Source organism: Felis catus, chromosome A1 (assembly GCF_018350175.1).
Source record: "Felis catus isolate Fca126 chromosome A1, F.catus_Fca126_mat1.0, whole genome shotgun sequence".
NCBI lineage: Eukaryota > Metazoa > Chordata > Mammalia > Carnivora > Felidae > Felis > Felis catus.
Window position 1 is genome coordinate 188,218,199 of NC_058368.1, and position 21,210 is coordinate 188,239,408.

At 42.7% G+C, this 21,210-nt stretch overlaps 1 long non-coding RNA gene across 1 annotated transcript; it reads right to left on the bottom strand.

Annotated features, from left to right (window-relative positions):
* Positions 1 to 554: 554 nt before the first annotated feature.
* On the bottom strand, positions 555 to 12,017 carry LOC109492993. The gene is made up of 2 exons (XR_002147029.3): positions 11,576 to 12,017; positions 555 to 970 (listed from the first exon to the last, which is right to left on the bottom strand). It is a non-coding gene; the product is annotated as an uncharacterized LOC109492993 (long non-coding RNA).
* Between the last annotated feature and the right edge of the window lie 9,193 nt (positions 12,018 to 21,210).

The window sequence follows — 21,210 nt, forward strand, 5'->3', positions numbered from 1 at the left end:
GGAGGCCTGGCGATGTGTTACTCACCCTGGTAAATGTGTGCCCCTTCCTTGGATGTCTGGCACCAAAAGACTTCTGCTGAAAGTATGGCCATCTCTTCTGGGAAGGATGCCTCTATCCACTTCTGCCTTGTCCTCCCTCCTCAACTCCATTCCCAAACTGCCAGCTGCTTGATTGGACATTTTCACTTGTGTGGCCTACTATGGCCTTGAAATTAACTTGTCTGCAACTTAAACTTACTGTGTCTCACCATCACCATCATACCTGCTCTCCCGTCATCCTCCAGCCTCTCCGAATGGTGCTCCGGTTGCCCCAGGCACCGAGGTTAAAAACACAGGAGACCTCCTCACCATCATCCATGAATTAAACAAACAAACAAATAAATAAGAGTTGCTTTCAGTGTTGTTATTTTAAAACTCTCACATAAGTCTTGTTTTTTACTGGGTAATTGACTAGATGCTAGCATTTTTGGTTTTTTGTTTTTTTCTTTTAAACAAATATGCCTTTGGTTCCTGATTCTGTTTGAGCATGCACTCTATAACGGTTTAAAACTAGATGTTTCAACCCAATTTAATAGTCTTTTATCCCTTCAGCAAGACCATTGCTAAGTGCTGTCAGCACATGGTTTGGACTTAGCAAATGTTAGGCATGTGTAGAATCAATAATAAATAAAAATATAGCAGAACACGGTAAAAGATGTCAGGGATGATGTACAATTAATGGCCAAGTAAAGACAGGGCTGCAAGCGGTCAGGAGAAAGCAATCTGTGTGTGCAGAGACAAACAGGCCGGGGAGACTTGGGGAAGTGCCCAGGAGACTTTGAGGACGGCTTCTAGACAGGCGAACCAGCTTCCCCAGGGCTCATGAGTTGTGTTTCTTTGGCTATATGCTGCAGGCTTGAGGGCAGAGTCCAATGGAAGAAGAGGAGTCGGGTGCTGGGGTGATGGTTGGTGTGTCATGAACCCAGGAGTCCTGAAATAAAAAGTACAAGAGGCACCACGGAGGAGGCACCCAAGTATTTATGGGGCGAATTAATGGAAATTATAATAATATGATCATGGTTAAGACATTTATCGAGAGCTTGCTCTGTGCTGGGCAGCATGCTAGGTGCTGTACAGGCGGTCCTTATTTAATCCCTGCCATCTTCCTGAAAGGGACCTTTTATTTTTCCCACTCGATGAATGGGGAGCCGGAGTTCAGAAAGGCTGAGTAGCTCAAGCATGCTTGCATAGTGAGGGTGTGGCTGAGTGAGGGTCTAAAGCCAGGCTGAGTGTTTCAGCCTCCTATCATTCTTCCTCCTCCTTTAATGTCTGGATTACTATTAAATTTCTCTCTCTCTCCCTCTCTCTCTCTCTCTTTTTTTTTCCTCTGAGAATGTTCCAGACCCACACTCAGTAAACTCTTTGAAAATAGAAGCAGAGTTTCAGAGCTCTTGGAATTCTCCTCTAGGCCTCACCCGGTGCCTTCTGTGTAGTAAATAATAAATCTGATTGGTTTATTGATAGAAACATTTGTCAATGGATCAATGTTGAGAAAATCAGGCCCTGTAGTAGAGAGGAGAAAACTTTCTGGAAAGGGCTGTTTAGCGCTTCATCTGGTGAAGCCAGTGTAGTGTCAATGGGCCGTATGTAACCGTCTTTCCTGGTACAGACCGCTAGTGTGGTGCTGCTTCCGCAGCCTGGAACTCTCTTTTCTTGCCTTCTTTCTTCTTGTTTTGTTCCCTCCTGTCCTATAGGTCTCAGCATAGATGCCTCTTTCTCCAGGAAGCCTTCCCCATTTGCCCCTAAATTTGGGTTAGAGGTTCCTTCCCACAGAGGCCCACACTTCTGTCATCACAGCACTTTTCCAGTGTATTGTAATTGTTCACCCTTCAGCCTTCCCCAAGGAAATCATAAGCTTGTTGAGAACAAGGTTGTCCTCAGCACCCAGCAATATATATGTACATATATTTGTTTTATGTGTGTGTGTGTGTTATATTTATCTTATATATACATGTTGAATACAATATACATTGGTTGAATATATCATTGTTGAACAGGTGCGATATGAGCTCTCCTACCTCACCCCACAACAATGTCAACACTCCCCAAGTTTTCAATGAGCAGTGAGGAGCAGTGAACACAGATCCCCCTCCCTCTCCCTTTCACCTAAGCCAGGACTGGTATTTTCTCAAGATGTAGTAAAGGAGAAAGTGTAGTAAAAGAGAAGTTGGAAGGAGCGAGCGAGGTTACTTACCTCATCTATGGGTTAGCCCTAGCTAGCCAGGCTTTGTGACTTTGGGAAGTTCTGTATTGTCTCAAAATTTATGTGAGGAAGTAATGAGCCACTCTTCCTCCCTCCTGGGATTACTGTAAACATTCATTAAGTTGGAAAACAGTTAGGGCAGTACCTGGCACATAGTATCTGCTCAGTAAGTGTTGGATGCTGTTATTATTATTTTATTAGCATCATCTGGTATTGGACTGTGATATTTTCCTCTGCTCACATAGAGTAGTTTTGCCAGAACACTTTAATAACGTTGGTATATTATTATGCACTTAATATATACAATATTGCAAGTAATATATACAATTAATTTAATGTAAGGAGATGCAGAGGTCTTGGAAGCAAAGTCAGACTGATGGGCAAACCTCAGCCTGGTCTGACCGACCAGGAGTGTGGCATGAAGCAGCCAGGCTTTGCTAAGACCAAAGGATCCCTCGAAAGCCTCAGATCTCTGGCTCAGCAACAGTCTCACTGCTTAGCATCTTTCTAATTCAGTCCACACGGTCGAAAATTAAAGCAAGTTGACAAAACCCATAAAACGTAAATACTGATGAAATGTTCTCAAATTTTCCTCAGCCATAAAGCTGTTTATGATAGAGGATAGTGAGTTTGACTCTAGTTTGTTAAGCTGTGAGCTGCAGCATGAAAAATGCAGGCTGTACATTCAAGAGGAAAGTTTGGCGTCATGATCAAATAAACTGAGAACAAAGCAAATCTGACATATTTAATGATAAGTCTTCTTATTGTGCTGCATAGTAACTAGACAAAATGAGAAGTTCACATAATGGCTGTAATTCTTTGTTTATATTATCTTCATATTGTCAAAGCAAACTTTTATGGATTTTCTCTATTTTGTTAGTTTTCTGCATTTAGAAAAAAGCCTCTGTGTTGACTAATTTCTCTGGTACAACTTAAGAAATGGACTCCTCATTGCACAAAGGCATAGTTAGACACAAGCATGCATAGAAGTTGGAAGACAGAGACCCGGGATTGGAGTTCCTGTGGGCTGAGCTCCTGTACCTATTGGTGCTCCTTCTCTGTCCCAGGGCTTTAGCTCCTGGGACTACCTGTTTCCTGGCCTGCGACATCCGAGCCTCCCCTGCACTGCTCTTTCTCCCCTGAGGTAAGAGGTTCTGGGTGAGAAGATCCATCCACTCCCTTTCCACGGAAGGACCTTTAACTTCATTTGGTGATACTGGCTGCTGTAACAAGTAGATCCACAGTTGTATAAGGGCTCAAACATAATAGAAACTTATTTCTACCCATCTAACAACCCAAGGCATGTGTCCCTGGTTGGCATGACACTTTCCTCTGTCCAGTGATTTGAAGACCCAGGGCTCCTTCTATCTTGTGTCTCCACTGTTCCCTAGAGCCTTATCTTCATTGTCCACATTCGGCTGGTAAAAGGAGAGAATGCAGATGAGATCTCTCTACTTCTTAAAAACCTTGACCTTGAAGGTTGTACCCGTCAGAACTTGGCCACACAGGCACACACCCAACTTCAAAGGGAGCCCGGAATGAGGACAAGCTCTGTGCTCAGATAGAAGAAACAGGTTTTGATGTACAGCTTGAAACTTCTGCCCTTTCTGAAATCAGAGTGGAAATGAGGAAGTAGAGGCAGCAAACCAGACCTAGAACAGGGGATGGGGGAGGAGCAAAACTGGGTGAGGGAAAACAAAACAAAATAAAACAAGGAGCTATAAATTTCATTACTCAGACAATTGGGAAAATATGAATTTAATCTGCATGATGGTATTCTGTTAATGCTAAATTTCCAAAGTGTGATAATTATGTTGTGGTTATAGAGGAGAATGACCTTATTCTTAGATGCCAGTCGCTGAAATACTCGGCAGCGAAGTGTCACGATGGCTTCAACTTACTCTCAAATCCTCCCCCAAGTACACATATACTCACACATACACATATAGACAGAGAGAGAAAGCAAATGTGCGAAATGTTAACAGTCAGTGAATCTGAGTGAAGTCTGCACAAGGAACAAAGGTATGACATAGGATGATGTGTGCTAAAAACAGGAAGGAGGCCTGGGTTGCAACAGCATAAAGTTCCCAACAGTGAGGCCAAGAGATGAGCCCAGAGAATGGTCAAGATTATGACAGGGCTTGTATGGCATGAGGCTTAACTTTATCCTGCAGCCAATGGGGAATCATTTAAGGGCAAGCCCAGATAAGATCTGGTGTATCTTTCAGGTAGAATGTATTCAGGAGACATTTAAGGGGAACAATTCTACAAAGGGACACAATTTTATTCACTCAATGACTATTTGCACTTTCACGTACCACTTACAGGACATGTAGTGCTGGGGTAGTCACTGGGATAAGTGGAAGAGTAAATTCAGACTTTGTTCCTGCCCACACGGAGATTAGGGTCTAGTAGGAGATATATATCAAGCGATAATTACAAAACCAGGCACAAAAGTATAAGACAAGTGCAAGAGTTAGGAAGGAGACATTCATGGTGCCCCGAAATCCCATGGTGGCTGCATTTGATTCAGTCAGGGAAGGTAGCATCCCAGAGAAAGTGGTGTTTGGGTTCAGAGTCACAGGATGAATAAGTGTTATTTAGGGATGGCCATATCAGACAAAGGCAAAGGTTGGATTAAGCCTCTTTGGTTGGAAGAAGCATGGCATGCAGCATGGCTCAGAGGCCGTGAGTGAAGAGAGGTATCTATGATGAGATCAGAGAGACCATAGGAACAAGCCCTTGTACAACCTTGTAAGTAAAGTTGATAAACTCCGGCCTTGATGCCATGAGCAGTGGGATGCCACGGAGAGCTTGTAAGTATGTGGGCACTGGGGGACCAAGGAATGACATAATCCTCCAGCTGCACAGAGGAGAATGGGCTACACTCTAAGGTTCAGGAGACCAACTGGGATACTCATCATCCCAAGGGAGTGATAAGAGATGAATAAAGGGGACGGAGTCAAGAAACTCTTAGATTGCTGGGAATGCAAGCTTGTGCAGCCACTCTGGAAAGCAGTATGGAGGTTCCTCAAAAAACTAGAAATAGAACTACCCTATGACCCAGAAATTGCACTCCTAGGCATTTATCCAAGGGATACAGGGGTGCTGTTTTGAAGGCACACATGCACCCCTATGCTCATAGCAGCACTATCAACAATAGCCAAAGTATGGAAAGAGCCCAAATGTCCGTCGATGGATGAATGGACAAAAAAGATGTGGTATTTATATACAGTGGAGTATTACTTGGTAATCAAAAAGAATGAGATCTTGCCATTTGCAACTATGTGGATGGAACTGGAGGGTATGATGCTAAGTGAAATTAGTCAGTCAGAGAAAGACAAATATCATATGACTTCACTCATATGAGGACTTTAGGAGACGAAACAGATGAACATAATGGAAGGGAAACAAAAATAATATAAAAATAGGGAGGGGAGCAAAGCATAAGAGACTCATAAATATGGAGAACAACAGAGGGTTGCTAGAGGGGGTGTGGGAGGGGGTGAACTAAATGGGTAAGGGGCACTAAGGAATCTACTCCTGAAATCATTGTTTCATTATATGCTAATTTGGATGTAAATTAAAAAAATAAAATTTAAAAAATTTGAATAAATTGAAAGAGATTAATAATTCATCATACTTTGCATTTTTGTCACAAAATAATAAACCCATTTCTGTATAATTTATTAAACAAAAAATGGTTTTTCTCTTTAAAAAAAAAAAAAAAGAAACTCTTAGATTGCAAAGTGGGCAGAATCTGGTGTTTGCTGTTCGAGTTGAAGCACCCAGGTTGAAGTTGACAAGAATAGGCCAGGCAATCGTGTCATCAGAGGAAGCAGCTTATGAGAGCCACAGTGAATTCAGATTAGGAAAGTTTGAGTTGGGGGTGCCAGGCGGGGCTGTGTCATAAGGGATTCAATAAATGAGTCCAAAATTTAGGAAGGAGGATACACTTGAAGTTGTGACTTGTAGCACTCGACATTTAGATTTCAGTTGCTGCAATGTCAGTACTTATAGGACACCATCGTTTAGGGGCAGGCAAAATGGAGCCAGTTTCAGAGACAAGGAAGCAAGATCAAAACCAAGCAAAAACAGCCAGGAGGTTGTGGTGTAATGAGAAGCCCAAGGGGCGGGAAGATTCAGAAATTGTCAAATGTCCAAAGGCTCGCCTGAAGACAGGAGCTCAGTAATGTCCATGGACTGTGGTAGTTAAGAATACCATTGGGGACCTTGGTGACAACAGTTCCAGCAGAGCAATGGGACTAAAGTCAGAAACCAGTAATGAGAATATAGGAAGAGGAGACAGTGGGTACAAATCACTCTTGGGGAGACATTAGATGCCAGGGGGGCAGAAAGAGATTCAAAAGTGACCATGGAGGGTCTTAATTAGAGGTACTTCATTCCATTATTCGTCCTTCATACTTATCTTGAGTGTATTTTCTGTGTCAGTCACTAGACAGACACAAAGAAACCAAGGCAGTACCCTGCCTTCAAGAAGCATATATTGTGCAGTGATTTCTTTACTCTTTTTTTTTTTTTTTTGAGTATAGTTGACACACAATGTAACCTTAATTTCAAGTGTACTACATAGTGATTCACTGTGATCTCTGTACCTTCGGCTATGCTCACAAGTGTAGCTACCATCTGCCACCATGCAACGCTATTACAATACCATTCATTATATTTCCTATGCTGTATCTTTTATTCCCAGGACTTATTCATTCCATAACTGGAAACCCGTACCTCCCACTCCCCTTCACCCATTTTTGCCCTTCAGTTTGTTCTCTGTATTTATAGGTCTGACTCTGCTTTTTATCTGTCTGTTTATTCATTTGTTTTGTTTTTCAGATTCCACATGTGAATGAAATCATATGGTATTTGTCTTTCTCAGTCTGACTTATTTCGCCTCGCATGATATCCTCTAGATCCATCCCTGTTGTCACAAGTGGCAAGATTTTATCTTTTTTTGGCTTAGTAATATTCCATTTTATACATACCTCCTCTTCTTTATCCATTCATCTATCAATGGACACTTAGGTTGCTTCCATATCTTGGCTATTGTAATAATGCTGCAATAAATATAGGGGTGTATATATCTTTTCAAATTGGTGTATTCATTTTCTTTCACTAAATATCCCAGTAGTGGAAGCATTGGATCATATTAAAAATAGAACTATTTTTAATTTTTTGAGGAACTTCCATACTGTTTTCAATAGTGGCTGCACCGATTCACATTCCCACCAACTGTGCATGAGAGTTCCTTTTTTTCCCACATCCTTGCCAACATCTGTTATCTCTCGTCTTTTTTATTTTAGCCATTCTGACAGGTGTAAGGTGATATCTCAGTGTGGTTTTCATTTGCATTTTCCTGATGATTACTGATGTTAAGCATCTTTTCATGTGTCAGGTGACTATTTGTATGTCTTCTTTGGGAAAATGTCTATTCAGGTCCTCTGTACATTTTAAAATCAGATTGTTTTCTAAGCCTTCAGTTGTATAAGTTCTTTGTATGTTTTGAATATTAACCCCTTATCAGACATAGCATTTGCAAATATCTTTTCCCATTCAGTATGTTGCCTTTTTGTTGTGTTGATGGTTTCCTTTGCTCTGCAAAAGCTTTTTTTTTTTTTTAATGTAGTCTTAACTTTGTCATAGATTAATTGGCCACACAAGTGTGGCTCTATTTCTGGGCTCTCTATTCTGTTTCCATTGATCTGTCTATTTTTGTGCCAGTACCATACTGTTTTGATTACAATAGCTTTGTAGTATATCTTGATCTCTGGAATTGTAATACTTCCAGCTTTCTTCTTCTTGCTCTTCTTTTTTTTTTTTTTTAATTTTAGATAGAAAGTATGTGTGAGCAGGGGAGAGGGGCAGAGAGGGAGAGAGAGAGAGAGAGAGAGAGAATCCCAAGTCAGGCTCCATGCTCAGCATGGACCCAGATGTGGGGCTCAATCCCACAACTCTGGGATCATGACCTGATCCAAAATTAACAGTCAGACTCTCAACTGACTGAGCCACCCAGGCACCCGGAATATTCTTCCCAAAAAAAAAAAAAAAAAAAAGCATTCTGTTGCTAAGGGGAAAAGTTTATAAAGTAGTGATCTAGAGGATACAGCATCTAGACCAGATGTGGGCAAGCTCTTTTTGTAAAGGACAAGACAGCAAATATTTCTGATGTAGTGGAGCATATGATCTGCTGTCATCACTGTGTAGCATGCATACAGTTGCAGACAGTAGGAATGGGTATGGCTCTATTGCAATAAAACTATGAAAATAGGGGGTGGATGGTAGTTTGTTGATTCCTCCTCTACATGTTGATGGGATGCAGCAGGACTTTTTCAGCCTATTATTCCTGGGAGAATATCTGTAAAAGCTAGGATATCATAAAAGAGTAGTTATGTTCTGGTGTTCTCAGTTTTGCTTACTACCAAGCATTCCCTCACCCGTAGCTGCCTGACTCAGATGCTTTACCAACTGGAGGGTCCATCACCTCTCATCCCCTCTTGGAGGTTGTTAAAATTAGTCTTTTCCTCAAGTTCACCTTACATATTTATCCTTTCTTAATCTACTGTCCATTTTATGTTCTTTTCAATTTAAAAGAAAGAAGTTAAAAAAAAGCCATCCCTCAAACCAAGCAAAAACAATCCTTAGAAATGTTGCCTGAAGACTCACTGCCCTCATCAAAACACAGTATTCATGGAAGGAGTTTTCATTAATGGTACTTTGGGGCAACATCAGCCTTGAGAATTTTGACATGATGAGCCCCATGTCACAACTAGAAATCAATAAACAGAAAACCAGGGCTCCATGAGCCAGGCCCTGCCCAGGAGGGAGGCTGCCAACCCCTTGGGGGAGGAAGTGGAGGCTTTGGGAAATCCGAGGCCGCCGTCTCAGCTCAAAGCCCCGCTGGCTACTCTCTGGAGCTGGGTGATAAAATGACAAAACTCCAAGGAAAGGAGGCCTTCCCTATGCAAAGCGGAAACACTTTGTCGCATTGTTTTAAAATAGATTAAGGGAGTGGGCCAGGGAGAGGATGAGAGCCCAGGAATCAGCGTTTTGGAATCAGGCTGACTGACAGGCATGGAGAGCTGGCTTGGCTTCCTCAGCTATGCAGGCTGAGGGGTGGGGATCCTTGTCCCCAATATTGTCCTGGCCCATTAGCACCTGACCTGGTGCTAATGACTCATATTCCTTTGCTAGAATTGCTCTAGGAATGCCTTGACAGAATGCTTTGAAAAAATGATAAAATATAAAAAAAAAAAAAATCTGTTTAAAAACAAAAGCTGAGTCTTGGGGGTGCCAGAACCTGTACCACACACCTTCAAGGGAACTGGATTTGGAAACTATTTGCTTGAGAACCAACAGGAAGGGAACAAGTTTTGATAGAGGGAGATGATTTCAGGGCAAAACGGCAAAGGCTGCAGTCATGTATAGCTGGACCCGCCAGGGGGCAGGTAACAAGAGTAGACGGGATAGAGGAGAAGGGCAGGAGATGAAGGAAAAGACTGGGGCACCAAGATGCTTTTTTTTTCCTGGGCCACAGGAAGCAGGAAAGAGGACCTGTGTGTGCAACTCTTAGGCCCCCAGCATCCATTATTCCCTTGCCCAGTGACTCTCCCACTTTTTATAGAAGAATGGTCTCTGGCAATGTTAAAATTCCCACCCACACTCACAGAGCCTCTGATGCAGGATGGAGCCCCAGAATCTTCCCTTTATAGCATGCAGCTGGCTGTTCTAAAAACCACTTCCTTCCGGGTCATGATAACTGCATTTGGAATCAGCTCTTACAATAAACCAGGCTTCCCTTGGTTCATTGAGCAGAGGTGCTTGGGTCTGGGGATGCTGAGTGTGAGTAGAGCATCATTAGACTCAAGAGGGAAAGTACTGCCTCTCTATGAAAATATTGTGACTTCTAACATGTCATTTTTTTACCCAGTTATTTCTAATTTGATCCTCATGACCCAACGAGTAAGCAAGGCATGAATTATAGGCCCCATTCTACAGATGAGGCACTGAGCCTCCCAGTGACATTTGCCCAAGGTCCCATGGCTAATAAATGACAGGGCAAGGACTGGAAACCAGACCTTCTGATCCCTTATCTGTTATCTTTTCTCTCCATGCCCGTGCTTCTCACACCCCCACCCAGAACCCTCATGATTGGTAGATTGGGGCCACAGAGTTAGCAGTTAGCTGACGTGGGTCACAGTTGGCCCCATGACTTTTAAACTTATTAATATCACATTTTAGTGTAGCAGTAGCAGGTTGGAGTCACCTAGGTTTCTCATCCCAAATATAGAATCCCTGGCCCCAGTCTAAACTTTTCCAATCAGAGGGGCTGCCTGGGTGGCGCAGTCACTTGAGCGTCCGGCTTTGGCTCAGGTCATGATCTCATAATCCATGAGTTCGAGCCCCGAGTCGGGCTCTGTGCTGACAGCTCAGAGCCTGGAGCCCGCTTTGGATTCTGTGCCTCCCTCTCTCTCTGACCCTCCCCTGTTCATGCTCTCTCTCTCTCTCTCTCTTTCTGTCAATAATAAACAAACATTTAAAAAAAAAATTAAACTTTCTCAATTAGAACCTCTGAGTGAGGTTCTGACCTGGGAATCTGCAATTTTATAAAAGCTCTCCAGGTGATTTGATGCTGAAATGTTTGTGAACCAGTGCCATAAATGAAGCAAAACAAGTTCAAACTTCAACTCTCACCTGTTCTTAGAGTCATTGAGCAGGAAGTGGATTCTGGGCATTTAGATTCTGCCCCAACTTATTTATTTATTTATTTATTTATTTATTCATTTATTTATTTATGTATGTATTTTTTTTAATGTTTTATTTATTTTTGAGACAGAGAGAGATAGAGCATGAACGGGGAAGGGTCAGAGAGAGGGAGACACAGAACCTGAAACAGGCTCCAGGCTCTGAGCTGTCAGCACAGAGCCTGACGCAGGGTTCGAACTCACGGAGTGTGAGATCATGACCTAAGCCGAAGTTGGACGCTCAAGCGACCAAGCCACCCAGGCGCCCCAGATTCTGCCCCAAATTCCGTTCCCATCCGCAGTTCTGCATTTTCCCACAGTATTGTTCATTTAGCAGCATCTCTTAAGGGAAGAGAGAGGCAGTACAATCTGAGTTCGTTTTTCAACTGGGAAGAGCCTCTGATGGTTTTTGTATAAGATCCAAATTCTTTCTCCTCCTCCCCACCCCAGATCACGGGCAGTCAGTCAGAAATCCTAGAGGGTAAGGGTATGGTTTTGAAGGCTGATTAAAACAAACAAACAAACAAACAAACAAATCTTGACTTTCACAAACTGCAATAGCGCTTCAAGCACCCACCTGGCGTGATTGCTCATTCTGTGAGGGTTCTGCATGGAGAAGATCAACCGGCTCTCAAAATAGAATCTAGAGATACAAAGGAATCTGCAATAGCCTCACGTATTTGTACACAATGCAGTGTAGCTTCTGGTATTTTTATTACCAATCAGAAGAGGCTTGTCACCAACAGCCATCTGCTTGAGTCACTGCTGGGCTGCAGTGACCGTGGCTTTAGAGAAAGGAACGCTGAAATCAAAGTCCTGTCTCAGGGAACAGGCACAGTCCAGGGAGTCGACCATGCCCCACGAGTGACATCCTTCAATGTCCTGAAGGACCCAACCATATCCTACGTCAGGAAAACTCGCCTACTCGCTTGGATCCTTAAAGAGAACAAGCGGCTATGACATCAGGTAGAAGCTATTTGTTCTCATGGAAATGTTCAATATTTCAAAGTGGTCTCCGTAGTCCCATTAAAATTACAGACTTTTTTCTCCTCCTGCTGCTTTTTCACACTCTAATACAGGCTGCTGAAGGAAAAAAAATGTGAGGGAGCTAGCATGGGATTTTTCTCCAGAGAGTCAAAGAAATTCTGACTCTGATTATCCAAGGAATCATCTTATTTTTTTCCTATTCTTTTTTTTTTTCAAAATCAGTGTACAAAATCCTTTCATGCAGATAGAGTTTTTTGCATCTGAAATGATTGTTTGCCAATCAACTGAATAGAATGTTTCAAACTCTTTATTTCTCATCTAATCCTGACACCAGAGGTTTAAGGAGCAGAGACAAAAGGCTTGCCAAACCAAGGGCTCACCTTGTACACTCTGTACCAGTGAAGATCTACAGCCTAAAATAAAGGCTGTAAGAAAACAAGATTTTTGAAAAAATTGTAATTCAACCAGCACCAAGGAGAAAGGTGTTTGGAGTTGGGGGTCACCAAAGAAAATAGATGAGGAAAAAAGTATTTTGAGACCTGGAAACAATGATGAGTTAACCATTCCCCCACCCTCCCAAAAAGGGGGTGGAGTTTTTATAATGAAGAAAAAGAAGAGGGGCGCACCTGGGTGGCTCAGTGGTTGATTTATGACTTCAGCTCAGGTCATGATCTCAATGTTCGTGAGTTCGAGCCCCACGTTGGGCTCTCTGCTGTCAGCGCAGACCCTGCTTCGGATCCTCTGTCCCCCTCTCTCTGACCTTCCCCAGCTTGCACTCTGTCTCTCAAAAATAAATACACATTTAAACCCCCCCCCCAAAAAAAAATAAAGAAAGAAAAAGAAGAAATGGCTGGTTGTCGACAAGAACGCAGTCAAGCTTTTGCAAATGCACAGTCTGCCATGGAGAACAGCGATGATCTCAGAGAGTCCTTAATCCATCGTGTAAATGTTACTTGGCATCTATGCCGGGTAAATCAAGGACCAAATAGGTGAGGGAATGTAAAAGCTATTTCTCTAGAAAACTATCCCAGATTTATGGGAGGAGGTCAAAGAACAAGCAGAGGGTAGGCTCACTTTGGGAATGGCTAGCATTGCATTTGAAAACAGCCCATTGACAGAATTTGTTCTCAGGCCAAACTTGATGGCTGAGCCAACACCAGCAGTTGTGGCTGCTGTTTTCTATGCTTCCCCAGCCATCACAGCTAGAGGCAATCAGGAGTGCTTCACATTTGTGTGTCCATATCCCTGAAACCTTCATACAGCCAGAGAAGTTTTTGATTTCTCTGTTTTCCTTCAAAAACAAAAGATTTCTGAGTCTATTCTGAGCCAACATCCAGATTTAATCATTTACTATTGCTAGTATTGTTAATTTCTTTGTGGTAAGCACCAAGAAGCAAAAGATTAGAAGTGCGAAATATCAATTGTGCAATCTTAACTGTTTTCAAAAGAAGATAAAATAAATGTCAGGTCCAACAAGGTCATGTGCCCTTCAGCAAATAATTGTCTCCATGAGCCTCTTTTGATGCATTGAAACTGAAGTAAATTGTTAATGCCTTTCACTTACAGAGGGGAGCTCATGCCTCTGCAACTTTATATAGTTTAGAGTCTAAAGTAAGCCCCCCAGGCATTAGTCACTCTTTCTGGGCAATCATCTAAAAATAGGGATGGCCTTTCCAGCTACCCTTTGTAGACCATTGAAAATGGGATGATAAAGGTGCCTTCTAACTGGACTCTGTTGCTTTTTCTTTTCTCCTCCAAACTCTCATGGTTTGGGGAAAGTAAGAACCTTGTATTAAAGGTTAAGAAAATTGGGCTATGTTTCCTGGCTTGTCACTTAGTCAAGACTCTTTGGTTCTGTGTACACAGAAACCCACTCAGACCAAAATAAAATAGAGGGAGTCTATGATAGAGGTATAAAAATGAGACCCTGGAAAAGAATGTGTAAGAGAGACACACATGGGCTCAGTGGAACCGGCAGGTGGAAAGCCATTGTTGGAAACCAAAGTTACTGTCAGGGGAATGCCACAGTCTCTTGTGTCTGTGCCCACCCACCATGGATTTATCCTCCTCCTCCAATCAGAGTTTTCACATGCCATGGTCAAAGATGGCTGCTCTATAGCTCCCAACTTCAAGTAACCAGTAGAGACTGAGTATTGCCTTTTAGCAGCAATTCTAAATTCCCTGGAGATGAAATATGACGGGCTAAGGTGAGAACTGGTATCCCCACTTCTGTTCCAATAACTAGGACAAAGAAGCAGCGTCAAATAGGGCAAATATGGCTGCCAGGACCCACCACTGTAATATGTAGGAGTGGTCAAGAATGGGGGGCCGTGGGCTAGTTAGTACGCCCCAGTGCACCTACTACAAACTATCATTAACTTCTTTCCTTCAACAGTTTATGCTGAGATCTGTCAGTGGCCTATATATTCTGAGAAACCCTGATTTCCAGTCAAGAAGCTGACAGTAGAGTGAGGGACCAACACAGACAAGTAAATACAAGGTTCAGGTAGTGTTGCAACTGCAGTGACTGAAATCGTAGAGCAGCGTGTCTCAACCTCGGCACTCAACCTCAGCATTTTATTTTTTTATTTATTTTTTATTTTTTTTCAACGTTTTTATTTATTTTTGGGACAGAGAGAGACAGAGCATGAACGGGGGAGGGGCAGAGAGAGAGGGAGACACAGAATCGGAAACAGGCTCCAGGCTCCGAGCCATCAGCCCAGAGCCTGACGCGGGGCTCGAACTCATGGACCGCGAGATCGTGACCTGGCTGAAATCGGACGCTTAACCGACTGCGCCACCCAGGCGCCCCTCAACCTCAGCATTTTAGGCTGGCTAATTCTTGGTTGTGGGGGAGGGAGGGTTTCCTATGCGTTATAGGATACTCAGAGTATTCTTACCCTCTACTCACTATATGCCAATAGCACCATACCCCACACCAGCTGTAACAACCAAAAATGTTTCCATACACTGCCAGTGTCCCCTGGGGAAAGGGTACTTTTTGCCCACTGTTGGGAATCACTGCATAGAGTAATATGAAATTGTAGAAGGGGACACCAAAATCAGGCCTGGAGATCCAGAAAAGCTACCTGGGAAGCTACCTGGGAAGAATGAGGTGTTGATGTTTTGAGAGACAGGTAAGAATTAGCTAGAAGATTTAGGGCTTCAGGGCTAGGGAAAGGCAGAGAAAACTCATGTGTGTTACTTAGGGCACTAATAGTTCAGAGTCCTCCTAGATACATGGTGAATAGAGAGTTCTATGGCCCATGATTTAGAGCCTTTTCTGTGTCATTCTAATACATTTTATTTTACACAGTACATTCTAGTAGAGTTAAGGTTCTGAGAAGGCCTCAGGCAAGGCAATCTTTTAAACTTTGTGGTGCTTTTTCATAAGAGTGTGGGTTTGGAAAGACAGTCTCTGGATCTGAATCTTGGTTCTACCACTTACCAGCTGTATGCCATTGAAAAGTTTACTTAACTTGTCAAAATTTGAATTGCTTACAGGAAAAATGAGTTGATCATAACAGGACCTATATCATAAGGTTGCCAAAAGGATTAAATGAGATACCATGTCTAAGTCACCTTGCACAGTTCCTGTTTTATAAGAAGTGCTCAGCATGTGCTATATGTTTTAAACACAGTGTTTCCTCCAAAAGATTTTGACCACAGAATCCAGTTTTCATTCTGAGAAACTGTAGAAAGCTCTACAGAGCACTGTGAGCCACTTACCTACCAAAGTCCAACGTTACCTATCTTCAACGCACAGAACCTACCTAACTTCCTGGAAGGTTGTGAGGGTGAGGCAGGATAGCACAGGAATAGAAAAGGCTAGGGAAAGACTCTTGCATAGTTTTTGCTACTGATTGCTCACTGATTGCTCTATTGTTTTCAACGATGCCCTTGGCATAAACTGCCCAGCAGACTAATCCAATCCGATTTGGGCTTCTTTGAAGGAGCAACTCCTAAAGTCAGTGTTGGATTGGTGTTCTCACTCTGGGAGGGCTCCTCCCAGCTATCTCCCTTCCTAACTCTCCCACAAGTTAGTCTTTTCACCACTACTCCACTGCTTCTGAGAGGACCCTGAGGCTTGAACACCACACTGCATTGCAAACAAAGTTGATTCCTTTGGGAAAAGATTATTAGGTGCTGTTTTATGGGCTGTTTCTACCCTAGGCAGAATTTTGGAACTAGCACTCTGGAGCTGGGAATGGAGACAATGTCATGCTTCCTTTGGAATAAAGATCCCACTTTATGATCTGAACACTCAGTGGAGGAGGTGCAGTCATCTGAGGTCTTCTCTGCTTGCTTCTCTCGACATGACACCCCAATTTATGATCCAGAGCAAGGGTGACCAAGGCCCCAGGATTCTCAGCACACCAATGTCCAAACTGCAGACTTATTCCATGGATAGGGGATGAGCAGAAGGAGGACTCCCCCTCTAGACCACACTCAGCTGGGACTTAGCAGATCACCGGGGACAGGATGAGAAATGTAGATTTCCTCCTCCTCAGGGGAAGAAAGCCCTCCATGTGGAAGCTGGGAGTAGGAGTCCTGTGTTCTTGGCTACACACCTCAGGAGTGAAGGCCCTCTGAATTTGGAATGGGGATAGAGGGAGTGGTTTTGTTACAAATACCACAGATTCTCACTTTTCATACAAAATTTTCATAGAGTTTTTTTAACAGATGTTTCTTCCTTTGCTGTATACTCTTAGGACCCCTTCCAGAGGCTTTACACAGCCATTTCTAATAATTTTCACCAGTTCCACTGGGGAGCGTGTTCACAAAACTCCTCACACTATCATTCCAGAAATTGACCTCATTGCCTTTTAGATATTTGTATTTGAGGGGTTTATATGAGAGACACATGGTACATCTGATCATTAGAGAAAGCTTAGGCTGGTTTTCAAAAAAGGACTGATTGTATTCTGTTTTAAATCTAATGTTTCTCAGTAAGAACTAGGAGTCTGAATTTTTTTTTTTTTTTGCATGGTTAGTGAGATATTTGGTCTACTCAGTTTATTCATTCATTTAGCAAATTCTTGTCTAATGTCCAGCAATCCCCAACACTGCTCTAAGTGCTTATGATACTGAGTTTAAAAAAAAAAAAAAGGAAATTCTTTTCCTCACTAGTGCTTGAAATCTAGTGGGTGCAGACAGGCAATAAATAAGTAAAGAGACACATAAACAAGGTAAGAGATTATGGTAAGTTCTATGAAGACAGTAGGATCACCTGATAAATGTAAGGCTCTCTAAGGTAGTGAATAGGACCTAAGACTGGAAAGATGAGAAGGAGCCAGTCATGCAAAGCCAATAAGAAGTAGTCCAGGTAGAGGAACCAACGAATGCAAAGGACCTGAGTCAGGCACACGTGTGGCATGTTCAAGGAACAGAAACAAGACCAATGTGGCTGGAAGAATACAGGGGAGAATGGAATGAGAAATGAGAAGAGTCCAGAGGAGAAGACAGCAGCCAGATCAGGTAGACATGTAGGCCATGGTACTGAGTTTGAGTTTTGTTCTTGGTGAAGTGGGAAACCAAGAGGTTTTAGGCAGAGGAATGGGTACAGTGATGTGAGGGATGGTGTGGGAAGCAGGCTCCACATGTTTAAAATAAAAATTTCCAACAGCGACCTGTACCTTCAGCCAATATTTCACACAAGTTTTTACTGGTTTGTGACTCTCTTTCCTAAACATCCTTCTCTCTAACAGAAGTTGATCTAACTATTTCACCATTCCGCCATTAGGACAAGTGGCACATTTGTCTTCTCCCTGCTAAACCTCCCACATTACTTCTGCCATAGGCTCCTCTCTACTCTCAGGAAAAGAATGGCAGGTATGCCTCCATTTGTGTGGAAGCCTTCTTGAATTTGTCCTGTGTAATTCAGTTTTCTTTCCCCACTACTTTTTGCACCATAGATACTCCTGCCTGTGAAGCAATTTCAAAATCTATGATTACACAATGCCTCCCTGCCCCTCTTCTGATAAAGAGATACTTTATCTTAATTTCCCAATGATCACTGGAGGCTAGAAGTTCCCCAACACTCTGGCTGAGTTTCCCTGACTCTGCCAAGACCCTAAGTCAAGTAGTAAATTCTGTGAAAACAAACACTTTAAGTGCTCTCGATAGAGCATTGGATTTAAACCACACTGCATTCCTTCTGCAAGGAAACACATCTTCTTTATAGCTTCGGATTTTACTTTATGTGGTTTTCTTAAAGAAAGGCATGCCCTGGGCAGCATATTCTCCCTACTCAATCCCATGATGATGGTTCACAGCAATGGAGGCTACAGCGTGTGGTTGAGAGTATAGGCTTGGATTCTTGGGTCTAAGCCCTGGCTTAATGACTTCTCAGTAGGTCTTCTGACAAGTGGCTTCTTTAAAATGCCCATGCTTCATCTGTAAAATGGGGATAAAATAGCACTGGCCTCACAGGGTTATTGAGAGCATTAAGTGATATGATGTCTGGTCCATAGTAAGCACTCAATAAATGCTGGAATTGTCCTCATGAAAGAAAAAGTGACTAGATCAATTTATTGACATAAAAAAACACTGGATGGGGGGAGAGAGAAAAAGAAAGAGAGAAAGAGAGAGAGAGAGAGAGAAAGCATAATCACCACACTCCACCTTGATTGATCTCATGGCTCTTTCGGTAACTAGGGCACAGAGTTTGAAGGCAGATGCTGAGGCTGATGAGAACTAAGGATTAGAGAGGCTTCCAGAAGCTTTGAAGTGCAATCTCACCTCAATCCCCTGCAACCATCTAAGCTGAAAAATGTAGCTCATCCACTCTATCTAGAAACTGTCACCCTGGTTGGACTTAACCACCCAGAGGGGTGGGGTGCATGGGTGGGTTAGCTGTCCAGATATAGGCTGATATTTATTTATTCCTTCCAAAGAATATCCTTGATTCTCAAGTTTGATAGTGAAATTTGGAAATTATAATAAAGAAACAGCACAGGGAGGTAGAAAAAGCAGTAGATTCGTGATCAGGAGGCCTGAATCTTAGTCCTGCTTCGGATATTAGCAGGCTGGAAGATTCTGGAAAACTCCTCTCTCCCTGTTTGTTGTTTTTCTCATCTAACTAATAAGTAGGTGAGATAGATGATCTTGAAAGACCCTATGGTAAAAACATAGGTGTCCTTATTTTCCCCAGTTTCCTGGCAGGGGGAGTGGAGGAGGGGATCGGGCCCCCTACAACAGGAAGTGACCAGGAAAAAGCTATGCAACGTGTCGGAATTAGCACCTCACCACTTGTGTTCACTGCAGAAATAAGCTGACTAAAATCGTAACATAATCTAGAATGGCTAAAATGAAAAAGGAACCAATACCAAGTGCTGGGAAGGATATGGAAAGATTGACAGTCTTGTATACTGTCGGTGGGAGTGTAATTCATACAACCAGTCTGGAAAACTGGCATATCAGCTAAAGCTAAACCACACACTTTCTTTATGACCCAAGAGTTCCATACCTCGGATTGTCCCCAACAAAAATGCCCAGTTTTATGCACCAAAAGACACGTACAGGAATGCTCACTGCAGCACTAGAAACTGGAAACCGCCTGAATGCCTGCCTGGAGTGGAGCGGGTACAGCAATCCTGGCGTATTCATAGTCATAGAATGCAATGAACTAGAGTGACATGTGACACCATGGATGACTCTCACAAGCACGTTGAGCAAGAGAAGTCACACACAAAATACCTTGTGATTGATTCCATTTATACAAAATTTAAAGACAGTGTAAACAAATCTGCTCAAAGTCAGGAAAGTTGTTACCCTCTGGTGGGGATTAGTGTGATTGGAAGGGGTTGTGTGAAGTCTTCTTCAATGTTAGTAATGTTCTATTGTTGTGGGTGCTGGTCACACAGGGGATTTGGCCTTGTGAAGATTAATTGAACTGCCTATTTTTGATTTGGATATATGTCATACCTCAGGAAGTTTGCCAAAAAAAATAAAAAAATAAAAAGATCACAAATTCAAACCATTCCTAAGTTTATTTCCCCTCTAAGGAAAGAAAAGAGTCACATTCTTTCTGCAGGTATATATCTCTGTGCTCAGTCTTGAAGTATAAAAAAAACAAAGCCTCTTGAAGTTTTCCCTCTTGAACTTGAATTTCATTTGTATTCTGGGTCTCTCTTCTCACCTTGCCCCCCAGTGTATGTCTCATTCTGCTAGCGGTGGAAGCAAGATCAGTCAAGCCTGCATCTCCCTCCTCACTTGGTCTCCCCTGGCTAGTGTCTGAGCTTCAGGGGACTTGCACAAGCCAGAGCGGAGCTGGGGAGGGCTGATCCTGACCCAGGTGATATCCATGGAGAGGGCCCTGTTCTCCTCGGTCTCTGGTTACTTGCCTACACAGATGACTGTTCTGTCCTCTTGCTCCCATCATAAGGCCTCTAGACATCACCCTGTGAACTCGAAACCAAGACCAACTGTTGCATTCTTTGGAAGCAATGGGAGATGGCACACAGCTGTCCAGGTGTGAGGAAAAGTCTGGGGAGAAAAGATGGTGGTTACAAAAACACTGAGAGAAACCATAAGTCAATATTTTGAAGGTCCAGTCTCCTCACATTTTCATCTGATAAATATGGTGTTGGTAGCCTATGTAATCTATTTCGTGCATAGGTTTCCCAAAGGAGGACAAATAAATGGTGGGATGGGGTGGAAGGAGAAGGTAAGATAAAAGGTCAGTGTGTTCGCTCCTTAGGACTGCCATAACGAATCACCATAAAGTGGGTGGCCTGAAACGAATTTTATGCTCTCACAACTCTGGAGGTTAGAAGTCTGAAATCAAGGTGTTGGTAATACTGGCTCCTTCTAGAGGGCTCTGAAGGACAATTGGTTCCATTCCTCTCTCCTAGCTTTTGGTGATTGCTGGCAATCTTTGGCACTCCTTGGCTTGTAGATGCATAGATGCATCATTATAATCTGTATCTCCATTGTCTCATGGCATTCCTCCCTGTGTGTGTGTGTGTGTGTGTGTGTGTGTGTGTGTTTTCCATTGTCACATGGAATTCTTCCCTCTGTGTGTGTGTATGTGTGTGTGTATGTGTGTATGTGTGTGTGTGTATGTGTGTGTCTATATGTTTCTCTGTCTCTGTGTCTCAAATTTCTTCTTCTTATAAGAACACCAGTCATAGATTAGGGTTTACCTTCATTCAGTATGACATCATCTTGACTTAAATACATCTGTCTATTAATTCGCTAAGGCTGCTGTAACAAAGCATCCCA